The sequence below is a fragment of the Haemorhous mexicanus genome, chromosome 2, assembly GCF_027477595.1.
Source record: "Haemorhous mexicanus isolate bHaeMex1 chromosome 2, bHaeMex1.pri, whole genome shotgun sequence".
Lineage (NCBI taxonomy): Eukaryota > Metazoa > Chordata > Aves > Passeriformes > Fringillidae > Haemorhous > Haemorhous mexicanus.
In genome coordinates this window covers 26,840,649-26,860,336 of record NC_082342.1, presented here as the reverse complement: position 1 = coordinate 26,860,336, position 19,688 = coordinate 26,840,649, and the positions used below count along the sequence as shown (strand labels likewise).

The 19,688-nt window shown below is 41.2% G+C and overlaps 1 protein-coding gene across 18 annotated transcripts in view; it reads left to right on the top strand.

Moving 5' to 3' along the window:
• ZBTB20 (zinc finger and BTB domain containing 20) overlaps positions 1-19,688 on the top strand; it is a 448,287-nt gene that overhangs the window by 352,084 nt on the left and 76,515 nt on the right. For 3 of the 18 annotated variants that reach the window (XR_009485256.1, XR_009485261.1, XR_009485257.1), the window contains one exon: positions 8,716-9,359. The exons of 14 other annotated variants lie outside the window; for them this stretch is intronic. The gene's annotated coding sequence lies outside the window, so the exon portion shown is untranslated. Of the gene's footprint in view, positions 1-8,715; positions 9,360-14,076; positions 14,222-19,688 lie in introns of those variants that run through there. One more of the 18 variants, XM_059838032.1, reaches the window with a different exon arrangement.

The window sequence follows — 19,688 nt, the reverse complement described above, 5'->3', positions numbered from 1 at the left end:
CAAAGTTAGCAAGAGGGATATGTAGCATGTTTCCCGTCAGCATTTAGAACAGAAGTGGGGCAGACGTCCGCTTTAAAGTTCTTTAAATCAGAATTATAATTGTCTATCTATGAAGGTATGAGAGAAAATTAAACCTCCTGACATCCTGAGATACTTATGCTTCTTTCAAAAATCATAGAATAAAATATAATAGAACAGAGAAGAATAGGCTGTATATAACCCAAGATGCTGTTTAAATAATTTTAATTTTGGAGCAGAGATGCAATTTGTAACAATAGTATGGATCATGATAGAGAGTAGAGAGTTAACATTTTCAAGTCTTTAAAAATCTTTGTGAGCCTTCACAATAAACTTCCTTATAAATGTACTGCAAACATGTTACCTGCAAAAATCACGTCCTCATTGATCTGCTTTTTAACCAGTGATCAGATTTCCTTAATTTTTTGTAAAATCACACTTTCAAAATGTTACTTTTTGACTCAATGCAGCTGAGGAGGGAGAAAAGCAGAGTCCTGCTCTTCTCATGTCTTCTCAACCAGATGTTTTATGGAGTTCCCCTAGGTTGCACTCTTGCTTTTCCAGTGAAGGCGAGGGGACTGCACTGGTGCCCAGGAGGGTATGGCTCACTTTTCAGCACATCTTACTGCAGTGGTAGTGCACTAAAAAAAAAGAAGAAGCATGTATCTCTTAGACCAGTTTGCTGTATCTTCTCCTTTTTTTAAAAGAGAGGTTCTTCCACAAATTAGGTTATTATATTTGGATTTTCTGAGAGAGTAAAAAAATGGGACCCTCTGATGTTTCCTTTCACAAATCTCTGAAAGGAATTGCCTTGGGAACTGAGAACTGCGCATTTGAGGTAAAAGCTTTAGGAACCAATCCTGGACATTCCATATAGTTGGGGCGGGAGGAGGGTGGGGAGAAGTGAGGGGTGGGGAGGGCTGATTCTGGTAATCAGTGCAGGAAGAAACAAGCTTGTTTGTTTTGCCCCAGAAAATCAAATGGCATATATGACAGAAATTACCCAGATGCAAGGCATGGTACCTTTCTCCCTTTAGCATGCAGAGGTTCCTGCTGAGCTCAGTGGTGCAAGTTAGGAAGGATGCTTTCCCAAAAGATAAGCAAGGAGTTGATTTCTGTAACAAGTGGACTTCCCAGTCTCGTTCTCTAATTTTTTACATACTGAATAATAACCGTGTATTCACCCTCTCCAACATGCTGTGCTGGTTTACATCTCTGAACAAAAAGCACAGACTCACAGCTGTTTATGAAGACAAGCCAATAAATCTAGAGGAATATATTTATACAACTCATCCTGAGATTACATAGTTAAATTCCATTTTTTCAAATAGACAGAGCTCCTTAATAGACAAGAGCTCCTTTGCAAAGGAACCAAGTTCCTCTCCATGCCACCCAGATCTGTTGATTTGCCATTAATGTCAGCTCTTGTCAGCTGTACTGAGTGCTACAAGTTGCATTGTAGAATACTTTATATACATTAAAGGAATGAGTTCTCTGCTATTTCCCTGTCCTGCTTTTGGCTGGTGTTAAGTGATACATGTAAAAGTCAGAAGGTGAGGAGCAGTTCTGGTGGCTTTTCCTTTCATAAATCCTGCATTTGCCAATGGCAAATCCATGTACAGTTCTCATAAAGATCTCTTCGAATTCTGTAGCACCATACGAAGAGGTTGTCATACATATGAGTCTGAAAACTTGTTGCAGCTCTGATTGCCTTTTCCATAGCAAACAGCAAACTTTTTTCAGCTGATTAGACAGGCTAAGCTTTCAATTATTGATCCTTTGGCTAAATCTCCCTGATACTTGGAATAATTTATATGAAGGAAGAGCAAGCAAGAGGGTACCATGCAAAGCTAGAAATCATCATCATGTATCTGAATTAAATCTGTGATAATAATCTCAGGGAGGGAAGGTGATGTACATTTTGTGGAGCTCCTCCTGGCCTTTTGCATTTATTTAGACTACAGATCAGCTCTTGGATGATATTCATGTAGATAGCAGGAGGTCCTTTACTTCTGTAGCTTCCAGTAGAAGGGGACCATCTAAGAGCAGGACTTAACAGTAGTGTTTTCCACATTAGGCACTATAGGAGATTTGAGGATCTCTGTATCAGGAACACATGCTAATGAAATATGTGCCACATAGTAAAAACTCACCTGGGTGAAATGCTGCTCCTTCTGATATCAATGGAAATTTCCTTTTGACCAGGGGTTGCTATGGCAGCAAGCAGTGGAAATGAGAACAAGGACATTTTGATATGTCTACACTGTGGATTGCAAATTATGATACCCGAGTTAGTTTTAAACAGTCTTGCAGGGAGTGGTCTAGTTAAGGCAGCCTGAAACACCACGTGGCCTAATTTACCATGCTAAGCAGTATGCTTTCCTCTGTGCTCACGGTATACTCATGTCTGGGGTAGAGCAGAGAGGAAGAGTTATTTGAGGAAATGCCTCTTTTAGGGCAATGGAATAAGGAAGAGACTGTGACAAGGAGTAGTCTAGAGAGGGAGAAATAACATGAGAGAAAGTAAGCTGCAAAGCAAGAGGAGCAGCAGTCCATGGAGTCAACTGAATGGAAGCAAATCCAACAGCAACAGAAGATGTGCGGGTTTGGGGAGCCATGGTCCAAAGAGTCTCTTCCCGTGGCAGTGTATTTTGCCCTTCTCCTTGAAGGTCAGCTTAGGGCTCCTGTTTCTCAGAAATTTCTTTGTCAGGAAGACACAGTCAAATCACGGAATGAAGTGTCCTCACAGTCTTCCAGTGGTTGATCCCCTTGTCAGCGCTGTTTTAGTCGAGCTGCTGCTGGCGCTGCCGGCTGAAGTGGTGGAGTCCTGTATTACAGCTCCACAGGTGCCAACCCGCCCCAGACTCGGCAGCAGCATGGAACAGCTTCTAAGTTGACTTTTAAAGAAAACGCTGAGAAATTATACTGAAAATGCATTATTGTAATGCTAATGTTACTAAGTCAAACACTTTAAAGTTAGGAAATGCCACAGCTAATGTTGTCTGTGCAACCTTAGGGAGGGCCCCCTGTACCATTACCATAGCTTGTAATGACATGACAGTACAGTGTTTCTTCAGTGAATCCCTGCATAAGGTGGTCAGGTCCTCTGCATATTTTATTAGAAATGTAGCTCAGAGCTGTTTTGCACTCTTTTGGATTATTACTTTGGTACTGACCCAGGGAAGAAACTTGTCTGTGTCACTGTGCTCTACAAAATCTCATCTGAAAAGGAGTTAAAGCTTTTGATGGTGCTGTATTTCTCTGAAATCTCCTTTTCTGTTCTTTGGGACATCTACCTTCCATAATATCAATGAAAAATGCATATTTTGGGGAGGCTGAGGAGAGAACTCCTACATAACCTCGATAAGCCCAATGTCCCAATTGTTTCTGCAATGCGTCCCTCTCCTATTGCCTGCTTAGGTCTTCTGTAAACTGTGCTGAGTCAATGGGCCCCAATGGGGCTGGTAGGCAGATGGGACACAGCCAGCCAGCATGTAACATTTAAAAAGGTGAAAAAGGGCAGGAACCCACCTTTTCACATAGCAGAAGTTGATAGAAGGAATGAATAATAGTGACATCTCCCATCAGCTCTCCATTAAAAGCAAAACACATAAAAGCTGGTGCCAGATTTGCCTGGAGACCTATGCCAAAAAAAAAAAAAATGTATAGAGACATTGATAGAACTTCTGTCTTTTTTTTCTTCCTTCCTTAAGCATTTGTACCTAAAATACAGAGTGAGGGGAGAATCCCAGCACTCCCTCTGAAGGCCAGCAGTCAGCTGCATTGTGAGTCCTTTCTCTACTTTGTTCCCATGCTTTTGAGTGGCACTGGCAGGTTAGTCATGCCCATCTAAAAGTTTATATACAGCAGATGTTCACAGAGCTGATCAGGAATTATGGATTTGCTGTTGTGGCTGCAGCCCTGTACGAAACACAGAAAATGTATTTGGAACACAGAGAATATACCTGCCTTGCACAATAAATTCAAACACCTCCCTTGGTGCTGTTTGCTCAGGAGGGGACATCTGAGCCCCTGATGAGGGGACATTCCTGAAACCCAAAGCAGGTCCCTTGCATCTGACAAGGGAGAGTTCTGGCAGGGCAGGAGTGTGATGTCCAGGGGCTGAACATGCTGACAGCTCCCTCCCAGAGCAGGGTGTTATCTGCTGCCTTCCTTCTCAGAGGGAGAGGCCGACTGGCCCACACCTTCTAAGAAGCAGACTTTGCACAAGTGTCATAAATCTCTGCCTTGCCTGCTACACAGTGCCGTCACTGCACTGGGTATCACCAGGAATCATCCATTTGAACAATACTTCATTTTGCAGCCCAGAGTAGAAGAAATAGATTACTTTGCCACCTGTTAGGGGGGGTAATTTCTCCACCTCCTTGGTGCCTGAGACTTGTCTTACCCCAATACCCAGCACTGCCTTTTCACAACATCTCCGTCTCTACCCCGTCAGTGCTCGATTTGTCTGTGTTTGTGCAGACATGCATGGCAAGGATGTGCTCCCGGAGCTTCTGCAGTTCCAGAGTCATAACATTCCGGTGATCCATCAGGAAAATGTGACCAAAGGGCAGCATGGTCTTGCTTTAAGCAAGTCAAGGTAGCAGGCAAACCTGCACTCTCTTCCCCACCCCACAGGACAGGTAGTCTTTGAAGACTATGGGAAGGTGCAGGTGTTTATTTTGGCAAAAGCTGCAGTGATGTGTAAAAAAGAGAGGGAAGGGATCTCCCAGCTTTTTGGAGATGGCCTCTGTATAATGCCATTTGAATCTTACTTTTTGTTTGGTGGTAAGTTTTAATAGTTATCCTTTGAGGATTTTCCCTGCGAGCTTATCTGAATACACCAACAGTCTTTTTTGTAATATTCGCATTTCCCCTTTGGTTCAGCCGAGCCCACTGACAGATCATTCAAATTCAATTGTTTTATGTCTAAGCCGAACAGCTAATTAAAGTAGGGATGATTAACCTGACTGGCAGTGTCGCTCTCTCTCCCTCGCTCTCTCCCTCCCTTCCTCCCTCCCTCCTGTTCCAATCAGTCTTTTTCTCACACTCTCCCTCTCTCTCTCCCTCTCTCTCTCTCTCTCTCTCTCTCTCTCTGTCTTTTGCTCTACTCTGTGTGTGTGTGTGTGTGTGTGTGTGTGTGTGTGTGTGTGTGTTTTTTTTTTTTTTTCCTCTCTCCTAAACGTGGTCTGCTTGCTGATGGCAGAATGGCACTCGGAGATTTGTGCATTGTGTCTGGTTTCCTACGGGCAGGCTGACCCAGTGCCTCTAGGGACTTATCAATAGACCACTCAGAAGAGACAGAGACAGGAGAAAGGAGGAGGGGTGGGGGGGGGGGGAGAGAAAGAGAGAGGGAGAAAGAGAGAGAGAGAGAGAGAGAGAGAGAGAGAGAGAGAATCAATATCAAGAATAGAAGGAGCTCCGAAGCCATTTTTTTTTTTTTTTAAAGAAGTATCAGGACTTGGGAAGAGGGTGACAAAGAAGGTTTTTCAAAGAGGCAGTGGAGGAGGTTCTAATAAATTTGGAAGGAAACAGTTCCCTGTCTTGGGAAAAAAGGAGAACTCCTGGCTGATTAGCATTCACACCAGGTATGAGATGTTCCCTACCCCTTATCACTGTCGCAACCGAGATGGAAAAAAGCGCTTTACCCCCCACCCCTTTTTTTTTTGGTTGTTTGTTTTTTTTTTCTTCCCTTCTTTCCCCCCACCCCCTCAGCCGACTCTGCTCTCTAAGTAGATGGAGCGAGCGTTTATTTTGGTACGTTGGTTGGTGGTGGCAGGGGGAGTGCGAGCTGTGGGCATTTGTGTGCTGGGAGCAGGGAGAATGGAAGCAGGGCAGCGGGGAGGGGGCGGGTGGGAGAAGAGCCGGGAGTGTGTTACTGTGTCTCCTCTTTGTGCACCCCTGGGGGGGTTACCCAAGTTCATTTCCAGCAGGTGGATTTAGACAGGGAGTTACTTAACGCTTGACCGCCAGTTTTGAAAAAAAAGGAAAAAAAGGGAAAAAAAAAAAAAAAAAGGACCTGCTTCCTATGTCTATTAAAGGAAGCTCCAATTTTTTCCCTCTCTCTCCTCTCTCTCTCTTTCCTCTCTTCCTAACCAGACAGCGGGAGGGTTTCTGGCTCCTCGCCAGCCCAAAAGCCTCTAAGTGTTTTGCACTTGTTTCAGGGAGCCCGGGGATTTTTTTCAGCATTTTCACTAGAGAACAAAGAGTTCTTTACAAAGGAAGGGGGAGAGCGAGCTTAACGCCTGAGATATGTTTTTCTATTTTTATTAGGGATTTTTTTCCCCCCTCCTAAAAAGAATGAGAGAGAAGCAAAGCACAGAATGTGTGGCAGCAACAAAATAGATTGAAAGGAAATGCAGTTCCCTTACCTCCAAATTATAATTTGGAAATAATAAGAACAGGAATGGAAGGGGGACATGAAGAAGTGAGTTTGGTATGTCGTTCTTTTCTCCCCTTTTTAAACTCTCTCTTTAAATTCCAATTGCTGTTTTGCCAACTTACCTAGCATCTTTTTTTTTTTCCTTTTTTTTTTTTTTTTTGCATAAAAGTTATACTGCAAACAGTTTCTGTTTACTTAAAAAATCAACCAACAAATTTTTACTGGGAGAAAAAAAAAGAGGGAAGTGGGGTGGTTTCGATAAAAAATAAGCAAATTAGTGGGAACAGAAATCTTTCACTTTCTGTCACTTAGAAAAAAAGTTGGTAATGGCTTGTTGAAGCTAGGATCCTAAAATACAGATGGGGCACTAACGTCTGTGTCCACGGACCCAGCTTTCCCCTGACCATCTGTCTAAAAGTCACCTCTCATTGGCAGCTCAAATGATTAGTAGGAGCTCAGGGATTTTTTTTGTTGTTGTTTATTTGTTTGTTTCCTTGTTCCTCTTGTTAGGTGGGACCTTCTTTTAAATGGCTCCATTTCACCTTCTGAGTTTAGTTTTTTCGTCGAGCCCCAGATTGAGGGTTTCAGGATAGACTCTCTTGCACTGTAGATTTTTTGTTCTTCTGAATGTGTTTCTTAGAGATACACTCTTTGTCTGTTTGTATGTGAAAAAGGCACATGTCATTTACAAGGGAATAGTGCATCACGTTTGAGGAGATGTTTGATTTGAATTTTGTTGCATATAGTGTATAGCGCACAGGATCTTCTCTGTAGCATCTCCTGTGCGGTGGTTAGAATGTATGAGAATATATACTGTTGCAAATTCAGTCGCTTAAGGAAGTGCCTTCCAAATTCTGCCTTCCTTCCTGTATTGATTTGTATTTTCCTGGCTTTGACAAATTGACAATCTAAGAGTAGCATCATATAGCAGAGGTACAGAAAACAGGAGAGGAAACTGCATGTTATATGCCACCTAAAAATCCTCAGCACACAAAGCACAAAACTAGATAAAATTATTAGAGAGTTACGATGCTCTTTCTGGCTGCACTACTACTACAATACCTTGATTTTTATTTTCATGCTGCAGGCTTTCTTCAGAAAAGAAAGCCTGCAGCATGAAAGGTTGTCTGTTACAGCTTCGTAGGCATTGCATATGTGTTGTAACACTGCTTTTAAGCAACACCTATGCATTTTGTAAGTGTACACAGGGAATTAGTCCATTTACATCTCCCCATATGATGAGGGAGAGAAAAATATCCACCCTTGGGTTCTGCTTGCACCGCTTTAGAAATCCCAGCACCCTACAGTGCCAAAACATCCTGCAGGATACAGCCCGTCCCATGCAGAAACTGGGGAACAGGGAAACTGTCCATGACAAGTGAAACCACCAGTTAAAACACAGTTTTGTTTTCATACCAGTATCTAAACTTAGGGCTTGCACCCTCACAGCTTCATTAGCTGGGACTCTTCCCTCTCCAAAGCTGCAGTGGGCACAGCTCTCCCAGCAGAAGTTGGGGACTCATCAGAGGCTGAAGTCCCCCACTCCGAGTACAAGTTCCTTTGCTGCAGGTAACCCAGGTGTTCTGCCTTTCCATGGGCAGCATCAATAGTCGTGCCAAGCTCAAAGTACTTAGCGGGCTTCCCAGTTTAATGTGGCATGTTTGGCTGAGACGGATGGACTACCATAACAAAAAGAAAAACTTTTGGGAAATTCCAAATGCCTTCCTTTTACTTAAAATCCTTTCTTTCCTCATTCCTCCAGACAGTTTTCCCAACTCCTGATGTTTTTCATGTCTGAATATTTTCTATGACTTTCCTCTCTTGCTGTCTCTAAAAAAGAGAAAAAAAAATCACAGGAAAAGTAAGCAAAAGAGAGCGGAAATAGGACTTGGCCTTTGAAGTTTTCCATAGGATAAGCAGTCTCGCGTTTTTTCTGCATTAATATTTTTTCTCCTCCCCCCCACCCGACCTCTCCATCCCCTCTTTATTTTTTTTTTTTTTAATCTAACAATTTTTTTGTGATAATTTTGTATCTGCAACCCTGGAGATGGTAATATATGAGAGAGGTCAGAACACAACTGAAACCTAGATTTAGCCCCCCCAGTCTCAACTAGACTTCTTCCAGTGGCTGTCACTGTATCCAGAAGTAGGGAGAAGGATGATAGCTGTCTTTTGGGGACTCCGTGGACCTGACCTGAGAGTAACACATTCACAGTACAGGAGAAAAGAGAGAGAGGGGGGAAAAAAAATTTTAGAAAATGGGGAAAGAAAAGCTCTTTGAGCAGTAACACACTGGCTCTTTCTTCCTGCAGGCAATCCGCTCCAGCTCCTGGCGACGTGTCCTGCACTATCAGATATCATATGACTCTTTATTTGGACTCCCGTTAGCAGTATGGGCCTGTTAGGAGGCTGTTTGTTTTCTTTTCCTTTCATTTCCTTCTCCTTAGTTCCCCCCTATTTTATGTGTGCCTGTGTGAGCGTATCCCCTTTATAATCTCTCTTTTTGTGCTGAAGCTTTATAGAGAAGAAAAAAAAAAAAACATAATAATTTCCCAGGGCTGTTTTTAATCCTCTGCCAAAATTGAAGTTCATTGTCGAGTTGTAAAAATAAATAACACCTTTCGGCTTAATTTCTCTCTTTTGCTTCTTCCTGTGCCCTTTCTGGCACTTCTCGGTGTGTCCGTATGTACCTGTATGTGTCTCCCTGTGTCTCCTGCCTGCGTGGGTGAAGTTGGGATACACCTGTGTCAGTCTAAGGAGGAGTACAGAGCTGCCTGCTGCCGCTCCGTGCCGTTCCTTTCACTTTCATAAACTTCCCTCTGTTTATTTATTTATTTCATTTGGGCACCTTCTCCACACCGAGTTTGAAGAGCTGTCAGGCAGCGATCCCTATATACTGGAGTTTTCTGCATTTAGGTGAACAAATGGGGGAAGTTAGGGCTATGAGAAAATAAAACGTTGTGCTGGAGGAAAAGAGGATGAAGCGCGAGTTGGAAATTAGACACGCTTTGTGTACGCCGCCCATAAAAGTTTCCTGCATCAGAACTCTTGTGCCTAATAATAGGATGGGGGGAGCCAGACAGCAGCTAACAATTGAAGGTGTGTAGCAAAGTAGCCTTGTGGCAGCAGCATTTCTGATACCGGGTCGCTTTTAGTTAAGGGAGATGATATTTTTCCCTGTTTGTGCTGTCTTTAGTACTGCATTATTTAGACAAACACCACTGCAAAACTTTTTTGTCTGAAAATGATAAGTCTTGTCAACAGAAACACTGAATTGAAATCAAATTTACTAAATCGTTGCAAGGAAAAAGGTCTGTCTTTCCAAAAGAGAGGTAATGTTTTGTTTTGATACTTTCCTATGCAATGTTTTAATTTCTCTTTGTGAAACTAAGGATTTCTGTTGAGAATTGTTAAGAGTTGATTTTTAAAGCTGGGGGGGGATGAAAAATCTGTAAAATATTCCGAAATGAGAGGTTTTGAAGGAAGGAGATTTAAGTTTTATCGGAGTAATTTAAAGTGTTCGGGTTTTTGTTCATTTGCTTCAGTTTTTTGCAGCCTGAATCATAATATACTTTGTCAAGCAAACCAGTAAATGAGCTTTTTTCACAACTTTGCTCCCTCTGTAATTATTGCTGTATTTTTATGGAACTTGGTGTTTTATTTGTCCTAATTCGGTAAGATCAGCAAAGCCAAAATCCTGTTTGCACTGTAGAGACACAAAGGAGTTACTGATACTTTCTGACAGAGGTAGGTGCTTTGGCCAGCCAGTCCTTCTACCAAGTTGTGCTGTTCAGCAGTGACTGTGTGTGGGCCGATCGCCACGCTGTGGGGAAAAGTATGGGCAGATTTTGGGGTGTGATTTATATGCATTTTGGGCTGATATTCCTCTTAACACAGCTGAAGAACTGTAAGTTTTAGCCTTTCCTCTCCAGTGTATACTTAGGCCAGTGTACAGAAGCAATCTTGTAAGCGAGGCAAATACAGACCAGAGGGTTTTTTGTTAAGAATCCAGAAACAACTGCATTTCAGCTGTACTGTATGTGTGTAAATTGGTTGCCCGGCTACTTGGTGATATTTCTTACTTCTCATCTAAGACACCTTCCCACTGAAGTCAGTGCAGGTTTTCCTGAGAAAAGGTAATGAAAAACAGAGATAGAAGATCAGGATTTAGAGTGGTCCCCTTGAATCAGTGTTGGAAACGAGAAACTCCAGTGTGTGCTTGCACAGCACAGCATCCCTCTGGAGCCTGCCGGGTGCACTCGCTTTAGTGGAGGTGCTAGAGCTGAGTTGAGATGACTCCTGCCATCTGAAACTTTATTTGTATATGCCTCCAGTTCCTCCGGATAAATACCAGTGTCTGCTTCCCTCTCAACAGCACAGCATTTCTTTTTATTTAGTTTTTGCCAGTTGACCCAATGAGGAGTAAGAGACTCTTTAACCAGAGGCAACATTTTCAGGCTTCTTTCCTTTTCTCTCCTCCTTGACCAACTTAAAACCAGCTTCACTGTAATGTTTCATGCTTAGGCACGTTCATGCTCCTGAGGAAGCAATGACAGACTTTGTTGGAAGAAATTTGGTTTTGAAGTAAGTGTTACAAATGTTTAAGAATTGTGTGCTCTGCGTGCACGGTACATGATGTTCCCTGGTACTCTACCCGTGCTCCAGTGCTCTGAGCATCCTTGCTGTGGCTATTGTATTTATTTGTCAGCTCATTCTGGTAGCCACCCATGAGTTTAGTTGACTTGACAATCAGTAAACAGCTCCACGATAAGGCTGAAGTTTGAGAGCAATGTAAGTGGGAATTAAAAGCCTTCTTTCAAGTTTTTGGCCATTTCAATGGATTGTTGCTCAGCATCTTTATTTATAGGGAAAAAAACACGCTCTTCAGACTTCTTCAACATCATCTCTTCAGAGTGGATTCTTTCATTTCAAAGATGTTACAAGCTTAAATAATTACAAAAGACATATTTATCTACCTCACAAAATAAATATAGCAAAGAGGTGCAGAGAGCTGAAAGCCAAGTGCGGCAGCTAATGCCTGAAAGTGGTGCTCTGGGCTGGGCAGAGGAGGACAGGCTCGCCGCTGCTGAAGTTTTGTTAGCATAACTTGGACTTGGTGGAATTGCACCAAAGTTGTGTTTTGACTTGGCTTAACTTCACTGCTTTCATCTGACTTTTTTTCTAAGCCAGCTCGATCCAGATCTGTTCAGCGTTCGGGAGGGTGATAGCCAAGGGACAAAACAGCTTGTCTAACACATGTCTCTTTAGTGCACCAGTGTGTGGCTTGTGAGGCCTCAGACTGGATCACCACTGTCAAGAGAAATGTGTTTTCCTACAGCTTAATACGTTGTCCTGCTGCTTTCAGATGTCAGAGATCCCCAGTTCAGCGCTTGGTGAAAAGGTCTGCTCTCAGAAGAGGTTTCCCTTCCATTTAACATTTCATTAGTGCACACAAGTCATGTAAATGTGATGTGGCCAGTAGGAGCAACAAATTCTGGTTTATTTTTGCCAGGATATATGTATTTGCTCTATGTCTGTATTAATGTTATGGTGAGATGGTATTTCAACCTAAACACCAATTTCAGTGGCTTACTGCTAAAAAATGAGCTGAGTTGAAATGTCAAGTAGTTGTTCCAAGCTCAGAGGTGATGCTTATGCTGTTTTGGAAACTATGAAGAAAGTCATGGTTACTTTTTTCTCTTTTTTTCTTTTTTAATGTGTTGGGCAGCCACACTAAGACAGGAGCATTTTCTGATTAACTAATTACTGAAACCCATTAATTTTTCCATTCACTTTCTATTTTTAATTTTTCTTATTTCTTCAATACAAAATGAAAATTATAAAGAGCTAATTTCCTTAAACTAATTCCACTCACAATTTTAATCTCACAAAACCCAGGAAATTCCAAGCGATGTTTTTTTGTAACTCTGCCATGTTGCACATGCCTCTCTCCTCTTTGAAACCCTTGTCTTGGCCTTCAAAAAATCCTGGGAAAACACTCAACACTTGCCTGAGCCAGCCTTCTTGGTCCAAACTCTCCTGAACTTCTGGCACTGCTAGGCATCCAAATCCAGATTTTGTGATTTGAGCTCATCACTTTTGAAAATAACAGCATGGAATTTCCAGACATTTCTTTGTAAGAAATTAAGGGTATAAAATAAACAAAAAAAAAAAATTAATATTTAGAGTGAGTCTGTTTCCATTGAAGCCAGCACAAGCAGAATCCACATCCTCTGGCTAAAATTTCTCATGGCACTTTCCAAAACTAGATTTTTGCTCAGATGGCCTTTTCAGTTTTGACCATCTGGAGAGCAGTAAAGTTAGTTACAGGGAATATTCTTTAGGCAGTCCTCTGAATAGGACTCCTAAAACTCTTTGACCTGTTAATCTCAACTACATATCCCATCAAGCCAGCATCAGAAATAATTTTTGTTCCATGCTCCCAGAGAAAAGGGTTTAGTAATAGTTTCTTTGGCTGGAGAATCAGGAAATACCAGTCAAAGCTCTTTGAAATGAAGATGCCAGAGTCTTCTTCAGTGAGCTCAACTGTGATAGATAGATAGATAGATAGATAGATAGATAGATAGATAGATTATAGATAGATAGATTATAGATAGATAGATAATCTTTTTTTGTTTTTGTTGAAACATATCCCCACAATTTTCAGAAAGTACTGAAAATTACCAGTGCCACAATAACCTTGTACAACTTGAGAATGCTCAGCAGGGCGGATCTGAGGCAGACATCCCTGCTAATGAGAGAAGCCACCAAGCTGGTTTCAGGCTTTATTTTGTGCCATTGCCTGCACACTGCTGAAGCACCAGGGTGTACCCTACAAGGAACCTTCCTCTCTGTAATAATTTTTAACATCCTGATCCAATTCTTTAACTTCTATTTTCATTAAATTCTCAGCAAAGTCATCTCTGTCTGACAAGCATGGCAAAAATGGACCCTCTCTAAACAGTCTCTACTACTCATACAGTTAAAACTTCCATCCCTCATAAACAACAAAAATAACAACAACAACAACAATTACATCAAAAGAATATATATAGTAGAAAGTTAAGGGCAACATTGATTTTCAGCCTATTCATTTTGTATTATGCTCATGTCAGACACCATAAGACTTTTCTGGTGCTCGCTTTGGAGAACCTTTGTGAAACTCTGTAGAAACTGCACCAAGCAAAGTCAGTGAGTGAGAAGCAATCTTGTTTCTGATCAAAAGGAAGTAATCTGCCAGCTAATGATGACAGAAACCTGGAGAGCCTAAGGTGCTCCTTTTTATCAGAGATATAAAAATAGAAATTCAGATTGCTGCTAAAGATTGCATAATGTCCTGGCTAAATTTCAGTCAAGGCAATTGTATTTGGCCTCCTTGGATTCCCTCTGAAGTGTCGGTTGTGCAGAGCAGTGTTCAGTTCCGGACCTCAAGCACACCATAAGGGTATGGAGCACAGTTAAGCAGCTGCCACCTCCCACTCTTGGGATGGCTGTATTAGCTCAGCTGAAAGTAATCACTTTTCAATTTGATCAATGACTGACTCAACTATGACAACAGTCAACACCTCTCTTCCATACCTTCATTTGTCTAAAATGCTTGTTATAAAATCTGACAGCTTGAATCTCTTCCCCTCAATGGTCTGGTGATGTTTGTGAGAACTATCTCTGTTTTGCAGATGAGGAAACTGAGGCACAGAAATGTTTAAGTGTCTTTTCTAAATGCACACAGCAAATCAGTGGCAGAGCCAGAAGAATAACTTGGGAATCCTGGTTCTCAGTCTCATGCTCTGAGCACTAGGAAACACTACCCCTCTGAATGTAAGTTATTGTTATTAAGATGTGGTTTATCTTTCATGTGAGTCGCCATCTGTTATATTGCCTACTTGCTATTAGTTACAAAAGCTATTCAAGTTTTAAGCTGTTTTGCATTCTCACAGCTACTTAAGCCCACAGTAGACTTTTTGACAACAGTAACAGCGCTTCTCATGTGAAAGAACTGGACAAATATTAACTCATGTTTTTTCAGTAAATTTTTGCGATGCCATAAACCCACAGTTTAGAATGAATTTAAACAGACCTTGAAAAATCCATGTATTCGATGCTGATTAGTTCCATGTCTGTCAGTTGTACTTCAGTTAAGACATGACTGTATATTCTCATAGATATGATTAAGAACATAAATATCCAAATGGTAATTTAAAGTAAATTGATTGCTTGATAACTTTATGTATCTTGGGCCTAACAGCTCTGTGGCTGCTACGGTCCTTTGAACATGTAGTTGGAAAAACATATTAATCTTGAGCTCTTAGTGATGCTCCTGGGGACCTCAGTGAGCCAAGGAGAACTAGGCAGGTGTACTGGAGGCAGTCTAGAAAAGCCCTGAGCAGGAGGTGGGGTGGGGACTAGAGTTGTAAAATGAGAAAAGGCTTTTGAAAAGTAGAAGTTTCTTCTTCTCTTCGTGTACAAGTGGGTGCTAGGGGAATACGTCCATTCAGATCCTCACAGTCACCACTTTTAAAAGAGCTCTGGTGCTCAGGCTTGTGAAGGGGTAACCCCTGAAAACAGGGAGAAATTGCCTTGTAGCTGAAGAGGGAAAGAATTGTCCCAAACTATCCAATGGCTGCTAGCAGGTGGAAAAACAGGGACACTGCCAGGAAGAATCCGAGACCGACTGGACACTGATGGCTTTTCATCTCTGAAGATGGTCAAGCAGGAAGGGCACTTCCAATAATCGTAACTAGTTACTTTTACGAGATAAAGCCTACTGAATTTCTGGAAGCACTTTTGTTCTGCTGAGCTGGAACATATCTTTCAGAGAAACAGATAATCCTTAAGTTTTTAACTAGTCAGGACATGTGGTCATCAGGAATGACCACATATTTAAGACAATTATTCTGAAGATTGTAAAGTCTGTTCTACTTGTTTTGAGTCTGAATTTGACTTAACTTCAGCTATGCCTTTTTCTGATGTATTAAGGAGCCCTCTACTGTCAGAAATCTTCTCCCCATGCTTGGATTACTAAACTTTGCTGGTCTGGCTAACAGGTGGTAAATTTTTGACACCCAGAATAGAGTTAGAGGGAATGGGGACGTGGGTAATGGAATTTGAAGTGAGAGGTGAGGAGGTACTTGTGGCAGAAAAAGTGGGTAAATGAAGAGGAAAAGCAGTATGCAGAGTGGGTTTCTTTTTGTACTTGAATATATAAGGCAGAAATGAAAGAAAAATGTGGCTAAAGTCAAAGATCCAGTTATAAAGAGGGAAAGAGATGGGAACAAAAGAGAAAAGGTCTTGAGAATTCACACAGAAAGTAATGAGAAAAGAGAAGTATCAAAAAACTACTACAAACAGGAAAAAGAAACAAATTTAGTCTGCAGTAGTCAATAAGGTCAAAACAAATGGTAAAATATCAGAGTATGTTAAGAATGTAACAAAAAAGTAGCAATAATTCACCTTGGATTAGGGTTTCTCAAGCAGCGGGTACTTTCCCATTTTACAGGAGGCCAGCTGGTTTAGCTCATTATGGCATTGAAAATGCACTACTTAATCTGAAGGTTAGAGAGGGGCTGGTACAGTTTTGAAAGGTCTGAACACATTCAAACTTTGTGGAAAAGACTGGCCAAATTTTCTGCCCATGGCCTCTCTGTGCTCAGGATTAAAACTCCAATGTTCAGGGCACAACGAAAGGGAGGCCTAATTAGGCAAGAGAAAGCTCTTCTGACACACATAGCTTTTGCTTCTTTTTTTTTCCCTACCAACAAAGGAACAAAGAATAGGGTAAAACTTTATTACGGTAAGTGTACTGTTCGTTTTCTCCAGTTGTTTCTCTTCCAGCCCTCTCCAGAGCAGCACCTCTCTTTGCTCTGGTGGCTGGGACACCGCAGAATGGAATCGTTCCTCACCCGCTGCCCACTCATGGTGCAGCCTGGAACAGGTCACTTAACCCCTGGCTTCAAATTATTCCAGCCAACTCTAAAACCAGCTGGTGGTTTACTGTCTCAGGGACAGCTGAGAAGATGGCATCAGCATGGTCTGTGAAATGCTTGCAAATTAGGTGCAATTAGCAAGGTTGTCTCTGGATTTCACACAGTTCAGTATGAAGAATTCTTGCATCTTCAAATATTGTAGCATTTCTCTCCTGTCCTCCTTCACCTGTGAAATATCTCTGGTGATGCTTATTATTGAGTGAGTATAATGAGGGTTTCATGCTTGGAAGATATTAATGTTTTCCTCTTAAAACTTGATAAAATCCCTAGCTAAGGTAAAAGTCTGGTTAGTTTTTATTAAGAAAGAAAAAACATTTTACTGAAGACATTGGTTTGCTTGTGAAAATACATGACTGATCCTAATCAACCTGGCAAAACACAGTAAGAGAAATGATGGTATCAAAAATGGCCATTGTAGGCCAAGCACTGAAATGGGGCCTGTCTGGATCATTCAGACTCACTTATAGGACAATAACATCCTTTTTAAATTTCTTAAAAAAAAAAAAAACGTCCTTTAAAACTGGTTTTTTGAGGTTGACTTGTCTCCAATGTGAACAAAGTGCCTGGAAGGAAACTCCATGACACTCACTGCTTGAAAGAAACACATATCTGGATATTCTTGTTGATGGATGGATTACTGAGTGTTGTATTCCAAATTCTTTTTTTAAAAGGCTATCCTGTTGCATCTGTGCAAGCAAAGAAAAAAATATTCAAAAGGACAAAAACACAAAAACTGTTAGAAACTTGAAAGTCCTTTCTAAAGCCATTTCTCCCTGTCACTGGTATGAAAAGAATTTTCATTCTCTTTAAGGCTATTTAAAATATACTTTCGGGCTAAAATAACAGAGAAGGCAATCCAATGCATTCTCAGCCCTGAAACCACAATCAGTTACAGATCCTTGTTGCCACATTGCATCCAGTGAGATAGCTTACTGGAAGAACTGGTCAAAAAAACCTCAATATTGATTGGGGGGAAAAAAAAAGGAAAAAAAAAAGTAAAAAATTTAAAATGTTCTCTTTCTCCTTCCTCTCATTCTTTTCTCAAAGGAGAAAAAAAGTGCAAAACAGTAGTTTTTATTGTTCAATTAAATTAAATCCCCATTTTTCAGTGATTTTGCTTTATGTGACTTTTAATTCTTGTTTTTTTCATGAGATGAAATACCAGGAAACTGGGCAGGCCGTTAAAATTTTCATTAATTGTTTTGGTTTGGTTTGGTTTTTATTTTGTATGAAAGATTATTCTCTCAGTTTCTGCTGCCCTCCTGTCTCTCTTTTCCATATTCATGCACACTCCTGGCTGACTCTGAATGTCACTTAACTGTTCACTCATTAGAGAGAACAAGTGATGGTTCTATAACTTTGTTGATTTAAGTTGAGATCATGGTAGGGATGACTCTGGATTCTGGAAATTATACCAATTCTTGAAGATACTCTTTGTAAAGCAAGTAAGGAATATTATAGCACCTCTTCTAACCAGGATGAATATCACTGCAGTCAGCAGTAGGTGTCACAAGCTGTATGGGTACATCAGGGATCTGACACAAGAACACTTGTGTTCATAATGTTTCTGTCACTTACCCAATGAACAATTTCTGACTTATCTATTTTGGCTTGTTTTCCATGTCAGGATAACTTGGCACAGGTGATAAACCTAAATTTCTAACCTAATTTCTAATTTTTCTGACAGTCTACTTGAGGAATTATCTATATGTATGGCACTAGTATTTGAGGTCATTCCTTGGAAGGCCAACACCATTGATTTGGTCAGTACTAACATTTATCTCCATGTTGAAAGTGTGATTTTTTTTTTTTTTCAAAACATTGAATAATGCCATAATTAGTATCCTCTGTAATGATGGAATTAGACCCCATAATTTTAGAATAGATGTTGATATGGCATTGTTGTCCACCTGTAGCATCTTTCCTATTAAGCCAAGTGAAATGGCAGTAGCAGGAAAACTTAAGTGGGTGTTATTGACCAGATGGATGCAGCTGTTCTTTTACATTCACACCATTTTGCATTTGAGCTGTTTATTTTCACTCTCTGGCTGTCAGTCATCACATGAATTACCACTGAGAGACTCTTTCCCTACTGCAAGATCTATAGTCATGGGTCCACAAGTCTGCAGGAGTGACGGTGCTCTTTAGTTCTGTCTTCTCTGGTGTTTTGCCTCTCCAGGTAGGGCTCTGCAGATTGGCATCACAGTTTACTCTACTTCCAAGAAGTGCCAGACAAAAGTGAGGCAGAAATTCGTCCCAGTAGGATTAGAGGAAGCATTGAGTGATTTGACCCAGTCAACAACTGTCAGGAAGCATTGCCGCTTGAGGAAAAGTAAATGCCTCATTATTGCTGCTAGACAGATGCACCTCCATAAAACACCTGGAAGTGGTCCACAGACCACAGACAGAACGTCACTGAGGTTGATTTTTTTTTTTTCTTTTTAAATGGGGAGAGATAGTAGATCTTGTATTTTTAGACATAAATTGTTCATCAGCAGGGGTGAGGAAGTAATCTATTGCAGCTGAGTCTCATGCAGAAACCATGTGTTATAAGGTGATGTCCCTTTCATTAGATGCAGACCGTGGTAGGGGGAAGGACATCAGACTGCCTGGGCCATCACTTTGAGCTCGCAGGGCACATGTGACTTGTGGCAAGGCTGAAAGTGAGTGAGGTAACCACAGAGTAAGCTGTTAATGATGTGGATTGTGGGAAGCACTACTGATAGGAAGCAGACAGTTGGATTGATTAGGGCAGCCCCAGGGACTAGTTGTTTTTTGTTCACCATCCTGGGGTGAAGTTAAACCTGCCACTGGTAGTAATGAAGAACAGCTAATACAGATCAGACTCTGCATTAAAATAACAACAGTGGCATCAGGAGCAGAAAGTTTTGCAGATTTGTCTGTGTGTGCACTTGCTACTGGTGTTCCTGGTGGGTGGCTGAATCATCCTGATGGCATTCAACAGGAACCAGCTGCTGAGAATATTAAAATGCAAGCATTTATTCCTCTAGAGAGACAGTAGCATCTGCAAAGTTTTCCTGTCTTGATAGTACAGATAATCCCATGGAGTATTCTCTAGTAGTTTTTAACTCTCAATTCATTTATACATGTATTTTAAAGCTGCAAGTGCTTTGTGTCTGCACAGAAAGGAGACCCTAGTCTTAGATCTGAGGCCACAACTGTCCTAGGCAGGTAGTTTGCAGTCCTATGCTCAGCTGAGGTACCTTACATGGGAAAAAAGAAGCTGGGCTTTGCCTCCTTCTCCCCCTCCCACCTTCTTTCTTCACCCTCATCTTGTCAGG